This window comes from Uloborus diversus, chromosome 8, assembly GCF_026930045.1.
Source record: "Uloborus diversus isolate 005 chromosome 8, Udiv.v.3.1, whole genome shotgun sequence".
Taxonomy (NCBI): domain Eukaryota; kingdom Metazoa; phylum Arthropoda; class Arachnida; order Araneae; family Uloboridae; genus Uloborus; species Uloborus diversus.
Genome location: NC_072738.1, coordinates 32,563,946 through 32,578,853, shown reverse-complemented (window position 1 = coordinate 32,578,853; position 14,908 = coordinate 32,563,946).

Sequence of the window (14,908 nt, the reverse complement as noted above, 5' to 3'; positions counted from 1 at the left end):
ATTTTCCCTCGATGAATAGACATCTATATCCTAGATGCAGTTCTAATTTTTTGCATATTTTCCACAGAGTTTTTGTAACCATATTGAAACAATATTTTTTAATAGAACATGTTCTTACGTGCAATTCGATTCTAATTAAAAACCTTGTAAATTTTGGAGCTCTACCCACTTCATCAGCCACACGATTAATTTTTATTTTCCATTGAGATGTAGATCTCTTGCTAAAGCAGAGGAAATTAAACCAGATATAGGAAACTTTGCATAATAATTTGTGTTAAGAGTTTAGAAAATTAATGACATGCTCGTTATTTCAAATTTTTCCAGGGCGGGGTAAGGGGGGGGGGGGGGGCATAAAGGGCGTGTACACAATGCAATTTATCGGAAAATCACAAAACCACGTTAACTTATTTGTAAAAAGGCTAGTATTTTAAATAGATGGGGGCAGTGACCCACACCCCCAAAAAATTTTAAATGACGAACCTGGTTTAAGGAGTGGGCTGACGTTGTCGATGTGATTGAAAATTCAAAGTATTGCAGTGTATTAGGTATGTTGCTACTTTGTAATGTGTCACTAGAATTAAAGGAATTTTATGTAAAATTCTCAAAAATCCGGCCTCTTGCCAGAGCAGAAAAAAATAACTCACAGGGCCTGAAATCTTACGCAGTAGTTTGTGTTAGAAAGTTAAAAAATTACCGCATAGAGTAGAAAGTTCAGCGGAATTTAAAATATTTTGTAAATTTTCTCTTTATTTGATGTTTTTCTAAAAATCTGAAAAAATCAAGTCTCTTGCCAGAGGAGAAGACTAACTCACAGTCTCGAAATTTTGCACAGTAATTAGTGTTAGGGAGTCACACATTTTCCGCACTAAAGCTAAGTGCTCCAAAAAAGTTCGATTTTTTCGGTCAACCGTAGTATTCATATTATTTTTTAAAACTAATAGTTAGTCTTCGCTACCAGTTTCTGTTTGGTACTGTTTTGTTGATATGTACGTAAACACGAACCGAATTGATTCGTATTCGCAATGTCAGCGTAATTAAAAGTTCGCATCGAACTAAGTGCTGAGAGATGGGCAAACGTGAAAGTAAAAAATATCAGTATAAAATTTTTGCATGTGTTTGAGGCTGTAGAATATGGGGTACGTAGCATTGTATTAGCTTGTTACGTTGAAAACCATTTAAGGAGTAATTTATTAAAAGGGAACATACTCACTTTTTAGAAAAATTCATTTATGACATTTTCTAAATCTTTCAGATGACCTTTATCAAATCATTTACTCTCAAGAAGTCTAATTGTGAGAAACCCTCTTTTATTTAAGGGTAAAGTGTGGTTTTTTGATGAAAAGGTAACAAGTCCATCCTCTGCACGTTTAATTTTGAACAAAAGGGACATATCCTGAAAGAATCTGTAGTATGAAGACTTTTAATCGAAAGGAACACATGTCCAAAGTCCTCAAATTTTAATACACTAATTTTAGATTCATGTACTTTGATAAAAGAATATGAGAAGGTAAAATATTAGTGTTTCGGTGAAATTTTAATTTTCATCCGTCATGTTTTCGTTCAAAAGGGCACCTATCCAAAATTAAGATGGCGATATCTCCTTGTTTTTTTTTTACACAAGTTCATACTCTGGGCCATGATTTGCTCTGATTTTGTGCTCAATTCTTTACCCATCAAATCAATTGTGTACTATTTTGCTCTTACCCTAATTCATTATTCTCACCTCCAGAACATTTTTGGAAAATGGTTTTGTTCCCTTTTATTAAATTAGTCCTCATTTAAGAGTCATATAACGTTTACGCTTAAAAACTTAATTAAGGGAAATTTTACTGACATTCGCTGCAGGCGATTTAGTTTTTGAATTTAAGTAGTGTAGATAGACGATAATAATCCGTTTTTTTTTTTTTTTCTTAAAGTTGTAATTTTGCATGCATTTTGGGCTATTCTTTAAGGGTTTTGATCAATACTAAAATCAAAGCGAGAAACATCTATTAGCGAATTCAATTCAGTACATTTTGTTTAGAAGATTCTCAACTGATAGAGAAAAATAACACACAATTATAGTACTTTCAAAGTTGAGAGTTAAAACAACAACGAACAAAAAACATTGTGCATGAAAGAATTTGACAAAGAAGAGGAAAAACTAAGTAAAAATTATGTGCTGAACTATTCTTCATGTGACCGTATTTAAGCACTTAAAACCGAAAAAATAAGTAATATAGTTCACAAATATCACAAAGAAATTGAAAAAAAATTGAGGCATATGAAAAACGCAAGTTTTCTGAAGAAAACGCGTACAAGAGGTTAAAAAGTATCAGAGATTAAGACTCACTTCTAAGTAGAATACCAATATTCATCCTAGTAGTTAATTTTAATTTTTTCACTTAAGAACTTATTTGGAACATTTTCTTGGTTCTACATATTTCCAAAGTCGTTCAACAGTTAACGATTCTGCCAACCTATGAAGCATATGAAAAACTTAGTCTTATAGACGAAGACAAACTTTAGAAACTAACCTTAGTTGTTACGTATAACTTTCTGACTCCCCTCCTAAACTCAGATAATTGTTTACAACTATTTTAACTTTTATGTCAACTTTTAGAGCATATTGCTTAATGACAAACATTTTTAAAAGATCTCTGTGACGACATATTGCAAGGAGAGCATCAGCAGAAATGCTATGATTGTCGTTCGATTTCAAGCAGTACAAAAATTAAAGGAAAAATTTGTGAATTAAGAGGAGACTCAATAGGGGACTTCAAATTTTGTGAATTAAGCAGAAACTCAATAGGGGACTTTTGTTTGCTACTGCTGCAGATAATCAAAAAAAAAAAAAATCTATTAAAACATGATTGGCACATGAAAACCAGAATCATAAATTAATCGTGACTGGAAAAAAACTAATAAATTCAAGCCTATCCAAAAATCAACACAACAGGCTTTTGCCAGGTTTTTTTTTTTTTTTTTTCAATTTTTAATTTATTACGGAACTGCCGGTATTTTAGTTAGAGATGGAAAAAACTGACCATCCCATATTTAAACTACTTTGAATACCTCCTCCAGAAAGAAAAAAACATACAATTTTGAGAATTTCTTCAGTAGTGTACTCCTCGGGAATTCTCTTCATGTTTTTAAAATTAATGGTGACATCCCAATAATTTTATTGCGCAACTTTAATTTGTCTAATATATTCAATAGAATTCAACCCCAATTCAATTCACTTCGGAATAATATGTTTTCGAATATTGTTCTTATAGCACCAGCAGCAGATCAGCTGTCTCATAATCCTTGCATCCTCACGGTCCCTGTACATTTTCTTTTCCAATTTCAGTGGATACAATATCCAATGAAAATTTCTTATACCATCATCAAACGTACAACTTACGATACGTAGTGCAACGTTACATATGGGAAGATTGTATCGTTCAGTGGGACTAATATATTGGTCTCTCTTAATTAGGATATGAAGTAGATCAATTTGTTTCAAATCTCATAAAAATAAAACTAAGAAAAGTTGCTTACTATTAGTTTTGAAAGTTAAAAGTACCTTTATAATATTTATTTAAAATAGATAGATTTTTAAAACCGAACTATGTCGGGTCGGCCTTTTAGTTGTATATACATCTAGTTCTAGTTTAACCTACAAGACCACTGCTTGGTCGCCACCGTTAGTCTTAGATGCATATTCCCAATTGTAAAAATGTTCGAAATCAGGTGCAGAGTTAAGATATTGAATGTTTGGAGAAAAAAAAAGTTAAATAAAAACAGTTTAGCTAAAATGGGCCCTAGTCCCGTTACTTAAATTTAGAGAAATAATACCTATTAAAAATAATTTAAAGGCAAAAAAAAAATGAAATGTTTGCAAAAAAAAAACAAAAGGAGATTTGAGTTCAAAAGTTGAGAGACTATGAATAAGAGTAAATTAAAACTGTTTCAAAAAAAAAAAAAAAAAAAGTCGAAGGTTAAAAAAACAAACAAATAAACAAAAAAAAAAAAGTCATTTTTCATTGCTACAAAAAAAAAAAAAAAAAAAATAATAATAATAATAATAATGCAAGTGCTATGACATGATACGTAGAAAACACATGACACAAGTTCGTAAAATTTGGAAAAACATATTCTGCGTCCCTATTATATTCGGGAAATATAGATGCTATATTTCCCGAAAAGGTAGAATTGACTGTCTGTGTAAAGTGATATTAATCACACAACGCTGCACTTCATATCTCGGTTAATATTGGTCGTATGCTAATGTCAAAAGTTTTGTATTCGAAGTATTTTTTATGGATGTGATTTCTCTAAATACGAATGGGAAGATAGGGACCATATACAAAGTTAAATTTCGCATTTATTCACAAAGTTATTTTTTCGCTTCAAATTTTTAACATCTTAATTCTGAATCTTATTTTAACCATTTTGTAGTTGGAAGTATGCGTCTAGGACTAACGGTTGCAAAACTATAGGTCTTTGCAGGTTAAACGGAAACTCACTATAAAAAAAGCATGTAGTAAAGTTTAAAACACTTTTGTTTGTCACTTTCTTTGCTTTTTCCATTTTCCGCAAGTTATCTATGAAAAATATGGAAATTTATTCTAATTTCATTTATGCTTTGGCCGACGAGATTGATCTTAGTATAAAAAACAGGTTGATCGCCAGTAGTCAAGTATTAAATCTATGAGAAATGGAAAAGGTTGTAAACGCGATCGGAAATCATGAATTAGGCGGTGTGCGCAATACCGGGGAGTTTGGTACTAAATCTCAATTGAAATTTATTTCTTTTTGTAAACAGAAAAGAAAACCGCTTCACAATAAATAATAATAATAAAAACATTGTGTTGTCAAAGCTTTTTTTTTTTTTTTTTTTATCTCTATCTATTCTTGTACATTTCCAGGCTTAACGTCCATGGAGGAATGACAACACTTCTGAGGTGAATTATAACGACTTCCCCTCTACAGGATCAGAGCACGCTATCTAGTTTTTTTTTATCGAATTACATTGTTTTTAATTATTGGGTGTCAATAAAAAAGTCCGGAACATTGATACAATCGAAAATAGTAAAAACGAACTAAAACGGACTTACTAAATTGTTTCGTTGAGTTGGAAAGAGGCTGTCCTCAAGGATCGGTGACTGGGCCATTCGTTTGGAATCTTATCATGAACGATTTGCTTTGCAATCTGTCAAAGTTTTCGAATTGTCAGAAAATTGCATTTGCGGACGACTTGCTGTTAATCGTTCAGGGTAAGCACGTTAACGATGTTTGTAGTCTGACTCAAGAGATCCTTAACTATGTTTTAGATTGGTCGAGGCTTTTTAAACTTGAGTTCAATCCTTCGAAGACTAAAGTGATGATGATCCACAAAAAATTGAGAACAGTCGAGCAGATGGACTTGACTCTTGGAAATGAACCTATTGAAGAGGTGCAACAGATGAAGTATCTGGCAGTGTTGCGCATTAATCAATTATTTTTTCAATTGCCTTGTTGATTGATTAAAAAAGTAATTGCAATTAAAATAATTGCAATTAAATTAATTACAATTAAATCAATTGCAATTAAACTATTAATTGTACTTTGCAATTAATTTAATTAGATTAATGTACGTTAATCGCTTTTCACAATTAAAATAATTGCAATTAATTTTTTAAATTGTTTTATGAAACAATTAAAACTAACAATTAACTTAAAGTATCGATAAGTACAGCGCAGCGTACAGAGTTCAAAGTATTATTCGAATTCGTATTTTTGTTCAGTGTTGATTGCTTGCTCGCCGCGTGAACTATTCTCGTCTTGACAAGTTTTTTCCACACGTAAATGTTTGTGTTTTAATTCAGTGTTTTAAGACTGTGCAAATCATTGTTTTATAGTTTAACCTGTAACAGGGGAAATCAGAAAGAAGGACATAACAGGGGACATAAGATCTCAGAAACCGCTCTGTTTATTAATTTATTTTTTAATTGTGTAGTTAAGATACATTTCTGTAACTTCCCTCAGATGCTCTTCGGACTTTTACTAGTACGAAAAAAAATTTTTTAATTTAAATATACATTTTTTGATGGTATTTTGCTTGAGCCGTAAGATTTTTTGAGAAAAGTCCTATGTAGCAGTAAATATTTTATTACTCGTTATAAAGTTGCTGAAATACATGATTTCCAGCCGAGAACTGAAGCTTCGTGCTTATTAACCCTCATTAGCCAAGCATAGGAAAATGCATCTGATACAGATACAGATAGGAATTTAAATGGGCCAGAGCGGAGCTCTTTTACCCCGTATGAGAGAAAGTCATGAAGGAGTTGATTTGAAATGACCGGCGTAGCAGCAGGACGTGTTTTGCGCTCCCCCCTCTGAAGGAAGAACCAATCTTTTTCTCCCGCCTGGCCTGGCCACCCGCTGATGCTTCTCTCTCCGTCCACGACGGATTAGGGTCCCCCTTCCCGCGAGTAGCCCGTTGGTTTGCCGTGGCCTATTGAGATAGGTCCGGTACATCCTTCCGGCAAAACCGGGTCGATTTCCGCTCGGCCCTTTTAAGGGCCTTTATTGAGCACCTCCTCTTAGGAGTTTCCCTGATTTCAAGACTGATGATGGCTACAACTGATGATACATCCAAGGACTGGAAATATGAGGTAAGTCATGTTGGAGTTGATTACCCCCTCCCCACCCTTGACATTACCTCTATTGAGGACCTTATCTCCAAAATCAATCTGTATTCTCTCGAAACACAGGTTCTGGGTACTCTTGGTCAATGTGACCACAACCTACACATCATCTACGATTACTTCGCCAAGAAGATTTAGATCTCTGACGATTCGGATTTGAAATGCATCTGCTGGAGATGGAAAACATCTTAAGAAAGCCAGGCGTCACAAACAAACTGGTAGTTAATATAGAATTAGCGCAGACCAGACGAGAGTATTTCATATATTTCTGCTTTAGCCCTGGCTATTGGGCAGCAATTTACTTAAAGTTATTGATATTTTATTTGTTGCTAACATGTGTATTTAAATAGATAGTAATATGGTACCCGTCTAGTGTCCTCGTTCCAGGTAGACCTGTCGTCTGTAGAATATATTATACAAAACCAGTAATTTTTTTATGAGTTAGTTTTAATTAAAATTCACAGAACAATCGACAATTGTTAATTTTAGTAAACTGCAATTAAAAATTGTTAATTGTAGTAAACTACAATTAACAATTAATTAATTGTTAATTGCAATTTGCCACAATTACAATTGATCAATTGTTAGTTTTTGTAGTTACGTTTACCAATTAATCAATTGTTAATCTTTAATTGTCAATGCAATTAAAATTTGCCCAACTCTGGTATCTGGGTATTATCATGGATAATAAATTGCGATGGGGACAACACATTTCGTATGTGTCCAACAAGTGTGAAGAAGTTCTTCTCGGCTTTATGAGAATTTCCAAAAATGTTTATGGTGTGAAGACTGACGTTCTTATATTAATCTACAAGCAGGGCATCGTTCCACTTATTTCCTATAGTTCAAGAGCTTGGGGGAACTCCTTGCGGAAGAAAACAAATAGTAAACTCCTCAGAAGAGTTCAAAGAAGATTTCTGATTCGAATTGTTAGGGCATACAGGACAGTTATCTACGATGCACTTTTTGTTATTTCTGGACTTCCGCCTATCGATTTTGCCATTCTAAACAACATTGAGGCCAGGGGTATGATGTCCAAACCTCGTCGATGCAATTTTTTGAATGGCAAGCTATCCATCTCCAGTTTACCACATCCTTCGAGTAGAAAGCCCATTACTCTTGTAAATTATGACAGTATCATTCTTGATCATTATAATTTAACTTGTTTTACGGATGGTAGCAAGTTGGAAGGCAGAGTTGGGCTGGCTTTTGTTGTATATGAAAATGGAATGGAGAAAGAAACCGTCCAACATCGCATACCTGATGAGTGCTCTGTTTTTCAGGCAGAGCTTTTGTGCTTGAATCTTGCGGCAAAATGGCTTCCGAATTTCTATAATACGTCTGAAACTGTAAAATTTATCATATGTACTAATTCGTTGTCCTCCCTTTTCTTATTATGCAATCCAGCTAGCACCGAAAGACTTGTGGTGGAAGTTCATTCTATTCTTAGTGCGCTTAAAAATGTTGCTGATGTTCATTTCACCTATATTCGAGGTCATAGAGGAAATTTCGGCAACGAAAGGGTAGACCAACTTGCTAAGCAAGCGACAAGGCGCGGTATTGACTTAATCATGGATATTCCTGGGTCTCACTGGAAGTTTTTGGCAAGGGAGAAAACTATCGCAGACTGGAACGCTGAGTATCTTGCCTCCTCAAATACACGGTGGACAAGGAGGTTCTTCCCTACTGTTTTTCATCGTCAGCAGTGCAGCTATTTTTCTACAAATTTTAAACTGTCTTAATTTCGCACTGGCCGTGGAAATTTTAAAATTTACTTGTTTAGATTTGGCATTTCGCCAAATTTGCTTCATGACTGTGGAGTTGGCGAGCAGAGCGCTGAACATGTTCTTCTGCACTGCAGTTCACAAGATGGCCCTAGGACTGTCCTCAGAAAAGGTTTGGCAAATTTTTCCTTATGCTGGCCGCCTGTTTTCTCGGATCTTGTTAAAAGATCCGAGACTTTTGTCATCTTGTCTGATTTTGATAACAGTCTAAACTTTTAAAGTTTCAACTTTTTATGTTTTTTATACTTACTCTTGTAAGTCTCGTGGCATACTGTGTAAAACACGAGGAGTTTTAAAATTGTATTAAATAAAAAAAAAATAATAAAATAAAATAAATTGTTTCGTCTGAAATCCCAGAACATAAAATGGAAATAATATGTGACGTTTCGCATCATTCTTACAGTAAATTGCGATTTTACAATGAATGACGGTAGAAAAATGAAAGTGTATGATAAATTTAATTTTAATGATTTGTGTTGATTTGTGCAAGAGATTTGTCTCAAAAATGAATCTTATCCTGCTTATTATTATCTAAAAAAAACTATTTCGATTAAACTGTCAATCGATGCAATTGTTTAAATCACCCAGATCTATTTCTCCATTATACAACTTTGTAAGCACCCTTAACAATGCTATATTTTCTTTCAAAATGATACCCTAATTCACTTCTAATGCGTCTTGTTCAAATTTTGCAGTTGAATTTTTTGAAAAAGGAAAAACTTCAGAACACATCAATCATGTGTCCCCCAGCAAGCGAATTCGTTCGATTGGACGTCACGACATCACGTAGAACAAAAGAAGCTGCATAATGACACCTGCAGGCCAGGTTCTGTCGAATAGCTTTTGCATAATCTTCATCGCGGTTTTTTAATATTTCTCCGTGTCATGAATTGATGTATACAGTCCAAAAAAAAAAAAATAAATAAATAAAAATAGAGAAGCATTAAATTATGACTTTTTATAAATTTCACACAATCTTAAGTTATGTCACAATAAGAGTTTTAAAGAATATTTATTCAAGAGGAATCTTACATTAACTTGATTAGACATTTTCGGAATGATATTGGTTTTGAATAAGTAATTTAACCGCCAAGTTTTACCTGCGTCAAGTTAAGGTTTTACTTAAAATTTAAGGTTTGTGTTTAACAGAAAAACGAATCATTTTATAACCTAGAGAGAAAGGGCAGTTTTTAATGTAACTGCATTCTTAACAAAAAGGATTTGTGACGAATACCAAATGAATAAATGACCAACGTTTTAAGGCACACTGTAAAAAAATTCCGAAACGTAAAAAATAGAGAAGCATTAAATTATGACTTTTTATAAATTTCACACAATCTTAAGTTATGTCACAATAAGAGTTTTAAAGAATATTTATTCAAGAGGAATCTTACATTAACTTGATTAGACATTTTCGGAATGATATTGGTTTTGAATAAGTAATTTAACCGTCAAGTTTTACCTGCGTCAAGTTAAGGTTTTACTTAAAATTTAAGGTTTGTGTTTAACAGAAAAACGAATCATTTTATAAACCCAGAGAGAAAGGGCAGTTTTTAATGTAACTGCATTCTTAACAAAAAGGATTTGTGACGAATACCAAATGAATGAATGACCAACGTTTTAAGGCACACTGTAAAAAAATTCCGAAACGTTACTGAATATTTCCTTGTGACGTTTCGCGATTTCAATGATTTTAATCCACTTCCTGGAAAAATTAAGTATCATTGTCAACAAGTTTCCTGAATTGCTACAAATCACACGAATGCAAACTACTCACTATTGTGAAAAATATTTTTAGCGCCCAGTTTAAAGATTAACTGAGCGTATTTATAAAGTGTATCGACCTGTCCGGGATAATTAAGTTTCCAAAAGAAGCAAATAAGTCTATGGATTGCGGAGTTATGCAAGAAGTTCACACGAGTAAAATTCCGTCTTAGCTAAAGCAACTTTTTCAACACTGCTTTTGGAACTTCCTTGGTAAAGCAGGAAGGCACCAAGATTTAATATTATGCCTACCTATGTTTGCTCTATAGTTCCAGAGACATGACTGGCCTTAACCGGGAAGATTTCTAATATTTTCAGGAAGCTTCCAGAATACTTTCAGGTAGATTACTGAATTTTAGCTGAAAACGTTCCTGGTTTTTTCACGATATGTTACTGGCAGAAATTAGATACATCAGCTGTCCATTATTTTCCAGGAACGTTCCTGAATCGTTTTTACAGTGTAATGTATAATGTGTACCCAAGTCGTAGCGCCTCTTTTTGGCAGAAAATTACCCTATACTCGTACTTTTGTTTTGGTTACTTTTTTTTTTTTTTTTTTTTGCTTTGCTTTTTTGCAATGTTTTACAGTTTCAAATATTTGCTGTTTCCAAAAGTTATAAGCGTGGATAGGTTAATACATCTTTCATCTGCAGCAAGATGCGGTTTTTCCATCAGCGGCAGATTTATATGTCTGAACCTCCACCGCAATGAATTTTTGGGAACAGCATTGTCCCCATATGGAGGAGGCTAGAGGAAACAACAGAAACAGGTGCCGGGAGTAAAAGAAGCGCGTTTAAGTGAGATGAAACTTCTTTTTAATAAAATTGACTAACTTCAATGGAACCGCAGCATTATCTGACTAGTATGTAGTGGATGCGGGTCCTCTTTTCTTTCATCCTTAAAATAAGTTTTTGAGAAACAAGTTTTTGTTTAAAAGCCTCTATGTTGCCAATTCAGGTTCCTATTCGGGCTTCTGGAAATTAATGTTTTTCCTTCCGTGCATAACTTTTGGTAGTGAGTAGGGTAGGACGGGGCTAGTTGAGCAGTTTTTCACTTCAGCGTATGTAGCTTCTTAACGATTAGCCTCAATCGATTTTTATGCAACCTGATGGATTAGTAATGTATCCCTTTTCAAAAGAGTCCATAGTAATTTTTTGCCACTAGCACACGTTTAAGAACTACTGTGTCGGAATGCAAAAAGTCAAACTTGCTCAACGTACCCCATGGATAGGGTACCCGTGGTTTTGAGGCAATACAACATACACTGCAAAAACGATTCAGAAACGTTCCTGGAAAATAATGGGTAGCTGATATGTTCAATTTCTGCCAGTAACATATCTTGCAAAAACCAGGAACGTTTTCCGCTGAAAAATAGTAACCTTCAAGAACTTAACTTTAAATTTTTCTGAAGAATTAGAAAATCTACCCAATAGGGAAATTTCAATTGAAATTAGCAGGTACGTTTATTACAATGGATTTAAGCCTTCCTATTTACTAAGAAAGCTCCCAATAGACAGGTAGCTAAAAGTATTTTTCATGACAGTGAAAAGTCTACATTGGGTAACTTGTAGCAATTTAGGAAGTTGTTTTGCAAAGATACTTGATTTTACGGGGAAATAGATGAAAACCTATGAAATAACGAAACGTTATATGGAAATAATCAGTGATGTTTCGGAATTTTTTTTCCATTTATTAATGTTAATTTAAAGTAGGTAATTTTACATAAATTAATGTTAAATCACATATCTTGACGTTGAAAAAGTATTTTAGAGAAATAAAATTAAATTTGGAGTGTTGCATAGAAAAAAATATCGAGATTATTTCTGTTTCATAGTCGGTTGTATGCAGTTTTGATTTTACGAATTACCTATAGCTGTTTCCACAGAAAAAGGAACATTTGGAGCATAGACCCGATGATTCTGAGGGACCATAAAAAATGAGCCGATTCTCTACCGTCGCAATATCTGACTGAAGGCCAAACATTTTTGTTTTTTTGATTGCTATCTTAAAACTTTAACAGTATATTCTGTAGGATTCAAATCAATAGTAGAACCCATACAATATAGTTGCTGCAAAAGTATCAGAAATCAAACCAGTAACATATTGCTCAACACATTAGTGTTTATAGGCCTTTGTGCCAATCACTGGGGACTAGCAAAACTGAAGCACCACTAAATGGCATCCATCATTATTTCGAAAATCCAAAAAAAGACAAAAAATATATTTCTACCCACTCAAAGTAACACCTTTCAATTAAACAAAACTTTTGACAACGAAAGTTTAAAATATATTTTAAGTCAGATTTTATTGGATTGATGCGCATGCTTCCCTTAAGCCAGAGAAGAAGCTTTTGCAACAAAAATGGCTGACTAGACACAAGCTCCAATTGTTTCTCTTTCCTATGCACTGCTACCATTTAATAACATGAATTGAAGTAATAATCTTTAAAGTAAATGTACATTCAGTTGGTATATAGCCTTCTACTTTTAAAAGATTGGATATGAATCCTATTTTAGGACATTTTTGTTGGAAGTGCTAATCACCGGTGACCTGCGAATTACTGGGGGTGTTACATTATTTTTCTTTCAGCACCCGAAAGGTTTGCAGGCCGGTTCAAAAAAAAAATTTTAATTCCAATTTAGGCCTTATTTTCAAATAAATTCCCAAATATGGGGATGAAAAATTATTTGCACATATTAATATTACATATCGTTGGGAAGGGTAGAATTTTCCACGTTATATGCAACTTGTTTCAATCCTCTTACTTAGTTATGGCGGGAATTATTTGCTTGAACTTTTTTAGGCTTAGCTGAAATTTAGGCACTACTTTCTTCATTAAGCTTAGCAATAAAAAGTGAAGGAATTGTCCCACAGTTTCTTTTTGACACTATTGAAAAGAGCAACTTTTTTTTTTTACTCAAGATCTAACTCTACCAATGGTCGAAAGTTTAACCCTCCATCTCCATTAGGGGGGAAAAAATGTGTTATTTTATGTGTCCATGGTTACGCTTTAAAAATTCATCTTTCTCATTTGATTTTAATTTCTTAAAAGTATTTTAATATCTGTCGTCATTGTTTGGAGGGGGAATTTTGCACGATGGTTTTTCTTTCTTTAAGCCTGATTGTTGAATATACGTCACTTGACACAATTTTCATTTTCAAAAAGACCAGGAAAAGCCGGGCAACGCAGCTAGTATGAATATAAATATTGCTATGAAAGCTGCATCAACATAAATGGCCAAGCTGAGACGGAATTGCAAGCAATTCTTTCAAAGATATCATATCTGGAGACTGCAGTTCGCCCTCTATTGAGGTTCCGGTCGGGCCGCAACTAAGCTGAAGGAAAAACACTTATATATTTTACTTTGGCAGCTAAAAATGTTTCCCCCACCAGTGTTAAATTGGCATTCATGGATCTTACAGCAATTCATAAAACTTTTAGCATAAAACTTCTCGTGTAAACCCACGAAATCTTGAAACGTTACCAAGAATTAATCAGCAATGTTTTGAATATATTTTTTCATATGCATTCAGTAGAGTAAAAATTACCAACCGAGTAACCCTCTTTTTATTCTAATGGAAAGTAATTCAAAATAATAATAATTAAAAAGGAAATTAAAAGGAAAAAAAAAAGAAATATTTTGTTGTGCAAGATTTTGTCTTATCGTTTCCGTTTGATATTGTCAAACGCCATTTTTTCGTTGTCTGACTGAATGCTGAAACAAAACGCATCACTGGAAGAATCAAAATAATTCGATTCCAAGTCAGAGTGTGATTTATCTGGACGAGAATAAATCGAAGTCATTTATTTGTCTCTGCTTTTAGAAACGGAAGCAAATAACTTCGACTGAAGAAACATTACTTAAAGATTTTGTTTCGGATGATCTGAAACTCAGTTAACATCCGAAAGTTCAATAAATCAAGAGTATATATAAATAGAGGGGGAAAATGTTAGCATATATGTTGTAGACCAGACTTTTTTTCGACTTTGGAAAGGTTAAAATATGTGAAAAATTTCGCTAACTACTAATTATTATTTTGACAAAAACACGTTATTAGGCATTTGATTGCTGCTGCAAAAGTTAATTGTATGATTTTGTGTAATGAACTTTTAAAATAATTAAATGTCCCGATAATTAATTACAGGAAACGCATTCTAAGCAGAAATATTTGATTTTGTTTCTTTTAAACTTGTTTTTCAATAAATCTTTTTGTATCTATATTATCTTCGTGTGATCTCATTTGATGCCGTCTCCGGTAAAAATAATCAACCTAATAAAGAAATCAATATTTTTTAGTGTTGATGATACGTATATGTATTAACAAATTTATCAAATTTTAAACCGTGTGATACTAAGCTACCTATTAATAGTTTTCTTTTGAGTTTTACTGCAATACATGGAAGAAAAGATTTAGTCCTTGGATTAAAATGTGTTTTCTTTAGTCTTCCTCTTCAGACCTGGTGTCCGGTATACCGGACATACACTTGAAACAGCTGCCGATCATTTAATAATTGATTAAATTACTTGATTTTTTTTTGTAGATGTTTCTTTACATTCTGCTTATTATAATCAGTGAAATAATTTTCCGTTTTGGAATGTACAACAGTGACATATACCGGTGACTGACCGGTATACCGGAAAAACACTTTAAACAGCTGCTAATCAATTAATAATTGATTAAATTACTTGATTCATTTTTTTTGTA